This window comes from Sinocyclocheilus grahami, unplaced genomic scaffold (assembly GCF_001515645.1).
Source record: "Sinocyclocheilus grahami isolate Dianchi unplaced genomic scaffold, SAMN03320097.WGS_v1.1 scaffold790.1, whole genome shotgun sequence".
Taxonomy (NCBI): Eukaryota; Metazoa; Chordata; class Actinopteri; order Cypriniformes; family Cyprinidae; genus Sinocyclocheilus; species Sinocyclocheilus grahami.
This window is the reverse complement of record NW_015505969.1, coordinates 855,439-861,895: the sequence shown is the minus strand read 5'-3', so window position 1 is coordinate 861,895 and position 6,457 is coordinate 855,439. Positions and strand designations below refer to the sequence as shown.

Sequence of the window (6,457 nt, the reverse complement as noted above, 5' to 3'; positions counted from 1 at the left end):
GTCCTAGTTTTCCTCATCTATTTTGTACTTTGTGATCAACAAACAAACTTAGGGCTGCACGATAAATTGCATGTGATTGTCATGCGCATCTCGTAAGTAAAGCCGGTTCTGTGATTAATAGTAAATCTACATCACGTGCTTTCAGATGGAGCGGCATTTCATACACAGAGTCGTAGATCACTGCTATATCGCATTCATAATCGCAGATGAGTCACATTCGATTATGAACGCGATATTGCGTAGCTTGTCAGTGTAAGTGTTTTTATTAAATGCCATTAATGTTTTTGTTAATACAGCGTATAGCACTAGTCATCTAAATGAATGTAACATGCCAAAGATTAATGCACTTTTCGAAGTTGAATGTAAGGAAAATGTCATTTTGGAATTTCTGTGGTTTAATGTGATATTGTTGTTCATGTATGTTCATGATGAAATTTTCTTTTATTGCTGTAATTAATTTATAGCATTAACAAGATGACCCGCTGAATTCATTTTGGGAGCGATGACTGATTGAATGTATTTTTAGTCCAGTGCCTGCATATAAGATTAGTATTGACCAAGTTCATAGGCTGTCATATGTGGATCAACTTACTATGTTGTGTATTTTCAACAGTTTCAATATGAAAAATAATTTTTATATTGATTCAATGGATTTATTGCATTTTGAAGAAAAAAAAGTGTCATGGATTTATTGCATTTTGGGAAAATTTTATAATAAATCTTTGAAAATCGAAATCTGGATTAGATTTTTTAATGTTATTATAACCTAAATATGCTATGTGAAAGTTTGAAACAGAAAATAGTGGTTTTCATCTTGCCACTTTCTTGGTAAATAAAACACATTTTTACTCAAATTAATAAAAATGGATTTATAGCGTTTTGGAACCAAACTCTTCATATACAGTATATTAGTTTACAAATGTGGCACTATGGTAAAAGTGTTTTAAGGGCCTTAACATAGTATTGTTCAATGAACTGCGTGAATCATTAATCTGCTCCTATAATCAAAATTTGTATATAAAGTAATAAAAGTTGTTGGTGTTTTACTGCCCCTAGTGTTCATTCTAGCTGGAAATTGTATTGAATGGTATGTATAGGCATGTTTTGGAGTTTTGCAGACATATAGATAAAATAATGTATTCCACTTAGCCTAGGTTAATTCAAACCATGAAAAAAACAATTCTTAGTCTATTGCCTTTGACGTCACACAATCATTAGTGGAAGGTTTGTGATTATAGGCATTCTAGCAGTGCCATTAAGTTAATGCATTAGCATATAATTCTCCTGTGGCTCCAAAATAATTTATATGGCATTTACAGCTCAAGTGATTAGTTTAAAAACACTTGTGTACGGAACTGCTAATGCTAATCAATAGTTTCCCTCAGGTATTATAGTCATCCTTGGTTTGAACCCTGCAAAAAGGTTGACATTTGCTGACAAATCTGTTTTCTTACAACTCAATGGGGCCTAGAACTGTTCCCTGAGGAATGCCACTCAGATATAATAGGCAAGCATCAGTCCTGCTGTCTGTCATAGCCTGGGACATGAACATTAATTATGGGTAACAACTGAAGGACCTATCTGATCCATCTTTTGAAATTACATTCCATTTAGCACTAATTGAGTTGCCCTGTGTTTCAAATGATTGATTGAATAATCCAATTTTGATCTGTGCACTTTGTGGAAGCAAGACATAATCGATTATTATTTGATCCCTATTAATCCCCTTGTTCTACGAATCACAGCTCCTCCTTTGTTCTTTTTGGTAATATTATGATTGTGCTCCAGCAAGTTGAAAATGCAAGTAATTAAATGACACAGAAACAGCCCATTCATCATATCACCGCCATACTGTCACACAGTCAATGGGGAGTCTCATCTAGTGCACCGGTTCACTCAGTTTAGGCAGGTAGCTGACACATACACACGTGCCTAATCCATGCAGATTGCAGATCTAGGCTAGGCCCTCAGAGCATTTTCAAAGGCCACACTGTATAGTCCTATGGCCTAAATATTTCTGAAATCTCATTCTTATTTTTTTCTAAAACAGTGCAAAACATGAGATCAAGACCACTTGAGATGATAGAACCTTTCTTAAATGTCAAAACTTAATATGATGGATTGGATATATAAAACTATCTTATCATCTATCCACTATACTGTGTCAGAGCGGATAGGTTTTGCATGGGGAAGCATGGACATTTTCTTCATTAAATGTTGAAATTAGTTTTAAATCAATTACACAATGGTTTTCTTTAGGTTGTATATGCAATATGAGTTTTTGTACTATTTTTAGCAGTATTACGGTCATGCATGCACATTGATAAACAGTACAGGCCTTCTTTGATATTTCAATACAGTGCTAAGATATACTTTATATGGCTATTCCTTTCCACTAGGAGTCATTATGGAAACATAGAAGCCTGCTGGTTGATATGTCTCCCCTAATGTTAATATTACAGTGCATCAGTGAAATGAACACTATGGAAGTCATCAGCAGTTGAACTAGCTGGGCTTTATTGCCCATGTCCAGGGTAATTTAAGAATATCTTTCCTTTTCTATTAACTGGTTTGTATTGGCTCCCTCGTAGCAGAGTATATGTTTTTAATATTATATATTGTTTTAAAACACTGTTGTTAGATCAGCAGACATGTATGTACTCATCATCAGTGACTGTGTATGAGTGTCAAAAAGACTAAATGGCTTGTTCATATAAAAGGACCTGCCATAAACAAGATGTGCCTGATATGTTTGAGTAAATATGAAAACCCATTTCAAATTCTGTGTAATTCAATTGTGTCCTTTACACTCTCCAATAAAGGTTCCAACTAGATCTAAAAGGGGTTTTAAGGCAAAGTCCATTTAAGGCATGTCAGATCACTTGAAAATGTCCTCACAAGCTATTTCCTAAGAAGACATATCCAACCCAAGAATCCTTAATAGAGAAAAATGTCTACAAATCAATAACCTTTATTTTTAAGATTGTACACTATTAAGGGACATTTTAATGAAGCCCCAGTTGGAACAAGGATTGGTGATGAATCAAGTCAGAAAGACTTTTAGGAAGATCTCAAGAGAAATTCAACAAATGGTTTGCATGTGTGCATACATGATAAGATGCACTGTACATACTAGACATACAGTACTCTAAGATAAAAAGAGCATCTTTGCTTTTGTTTTGCATTTAATGAGATTTTGCAAGTTATTGACAGCCTATAACATAATATATAACAAATATAATGCTTGATTTTTGTGAAAGAAGCCATATAAAAATGATTTCAGAGACATATAAAGTGGCATATCCTCTTAAATAGATGGAGGATCCATATTTAACCCTCTAATATTGTTCATTTGGGGGTCACACATGTTCATGGTCAAAAGTGACTGAAATGTAACTTTTTTTTATTATTTTCAATAAAATCAATCTTTTGTCTTTTGAGAGAATTTCATGATACTAATTAATATTTATGAATAATTATGATTTAAAAAATTTCTACTGAAAATAATAAAAACATTTTCTAATATTTTTATATTACTTTTCAATTATGGCAGTATTTCATGTTAAAATAGAGACAATGGCTGCGCATACTCAATGAGTAGGTACTTAATTTCAATAAGTACTTAACGAACGCTAAAAGAGTATGTACTCTATAGCCTGATCACATTAAGGATGAATGGGATCCGGACATCATCCGCCATGTGGATGCAGCAGTTTAAAAGATATGAGCAACAGGTGTAATTCATCTATCTTTAAGTATTTTGATGTTGATGAAATTTGCTCATTTTGTGGTCTTATTGAAGACACAGCTGGCCATTTATTTTGTGATTTTATAATCAATAAATGTTGGGTTGATTTAAATTTTTATATTTTTAACTCAACTAATGTGACCCACAGTTTTATCCTTAAAGATATCTTTTTTATTACAAAATCCCAAAATCGTAATCTCTTGAATATGTTGTTAATTAATCTTTTCATCCACAAGCAAAACTGGTTTAATACTCATTTCATCCTTCAGGCATATATCTTTTTTTGATCCATTATGATTACATGAATATTATGAATATTCAAAGATATTTAACCTTGTCATTGTGCTTTTTCTGTGTATATAATCTCATACTATGGTGTACTCAAACCCATTATATTTATGTTTTCTTTTTTTTGTCATTGTGATTGTTCATTGTTAAAGATATAACCATCTTTCCCTGAGCTTGTTTGCGATTATAAATTCTGCAATAATAATAAAAGAAGATATTAGCGACAAGTGCACTAACACCTCATAGCATCATTAACTCAACAACCCTAATTGGGGGGTAATTGCTTTTCGTCGCAACGTTGGAAATATTTCTGTTTTAAACCATGAGCCTTAATAGCTTCTTAATCTCAGTCAATTCACCTTGCAGAAAGCGAAAGTAAAAACGCAATGACGGAGTAATGACGGAGCTTTCGGCATCTGACGTCGCATAGATGACGAGAGACGAATCTACTTCAACATATGCTGATAACAGTTTTAATTTATTCCCTTAATATTTATCTTGTGGCCCATACATAGTGAAAAAAAAGAGAAGATACGTATTTCGTGTTAAACAGGTTGTTTTTGAAAGTAGGTGCTTGAAATAGGCTAAATAAAGCTTTTTATTCCATTGATTTTTATTGATGACTGCAGTGTTAATATTTTAATTATAGACCTATAATTAATTGTAATAGACCAGTTTTAAAAGACCTTTTTTAAAACATTTTAATTGAAGAGTAAATAGCCTTATCTTTTGTTATCCTCACAGCGCGTCAGTTATGTGGTAATATTGTGGGGTAAATTAATTGTAATGTTAATTTAATTATAAACTTTTATAATAAAAGTAACTTCATAATAATAATAGGCCTAATAAAAATAAGAATGTAACAGGCCGGTCTACATTCATTGGAAATGTCAAATCCTCTTAATATTGCCAATAACTGAATGTTTTTGAATATCTCTGGCTATTGGCGATACAAGATCATCATATTTCGACGCAACCCAGCAAGGGGAGGTTATTGCAGGGCCTTTCGAAGCGCGTGCCCTGCGTGCCCGTCCGCTAACGTTACACCACTGGGCAGACAGCACGTTATCTGTTATGTCATTTGGGCTGCCTTGTTGAGCACAGTGGCACTGAGAACATTACATTTCACACAATTTAAGCTCTTTTATTTTGCAAATGTAATAGGATTAGTCCAACGAATCGTTCGGTTTGTAATGCATACCGAACCGAAAGCCTCATACCGAATGGTTCAATACGAATACGTGTATTGTTACACCCCTAATAGCTATGCATGAATACACACTAGACAAATACAGCCAAGGTGAATACATACATACATACTCAATTTTCCATCAAGCAATGAATTAATGCATTAGTTAATTAAATTATTATATTTACTGACAACAACAGGAAAAATGAATAAATGAGTAAAAAATGAATAAAAGTAACCATCACAAATTCACAATAAATACATACAAGTCAACAACACATGAAACAAAGCTTTATTCAAACTTATTGTTTTAATAATCACATATTTACAGGAGGTGAATCCCACATCCTACTGCCATCTCAACACAGCTTTGCCAATTCTGTGGCTGACCACCATACCCACCTTCACCTGTTTTTGCCGTCCATCATGTCCCTCATTGCTACAGTCAGACTGGAATCTGATCGTGGATGGGAAAGGGACATCGAGGCTGTCCTTGCCTGAGTGCACGGAGAGGATGAGGAAGACCATGATGAGGGGCCCCTGAACCCCACAACCTTGAAGCTGGGCTCACTGAGGATGAAGAGACGACAGCAACATCCGACCCAGATGAGGCAACAAGGGCAGTTGGAGTGATGGAGGGTCTCATTCATGACACTAGACCGTTTCCAGGATGCTGCTGTGTGGAATCAGAGCCCACAAAAATGCACAAACATAATACAAAAGCAGTCATTTTAACAGCACAATGTCATTTGATTTCTGTATTAGAAGTAACAAAATGATCTAACTTTTTATTTTTGTTTCAGGTTGTCCCTTTTTCCCCCCCACAAATGAAAATGAGTCACCTTGCATTGCAAGCCCTGCTCCACCACAAAAGCTCTGCAGCACATGAAAAGTGCTGTAATAACTCTGTTTGAAATAGCAATAATTAAAATAAACTACAACTTAAGTTTTAAAAAAAGATGGTTTATTAATGTCTGTAGTATACTCACTCAAAGCCTTTGATGGCAGCATTCCTTCATCAGTCACTCTGCGAACGCTCTTATATAAACACATGTGTGTCTCATCTGTCCCTGTAACATCCAGACAAGATTCAAGTTACCTCTCTGATTTATGTGCTCAATAGAATACTACATTTGCATGTTGAGGCAGTTGCTGATGTAACTCGCTTTTTATCCTACACAAATGTTCCTCAATTTATCAACAGTACTAATGGACAAATAAAATAGATAACT

The 6,457-nt window shown here is 34.3% G+C and overlaps 1 pseudogene; it reads left to right on the top strand.

The window, feature by feature from the left end:
• Positions 1-5,769, top strand: part of LOC107561734 (coiled-coil domain-containing protein 106-like) — a 15,078-nt pseudogene extending 9,309 nt beyond the window's left edge.
• The last annotated feature ends 688 nt before the right edge of the window (positions 5,770-6,457 follow it).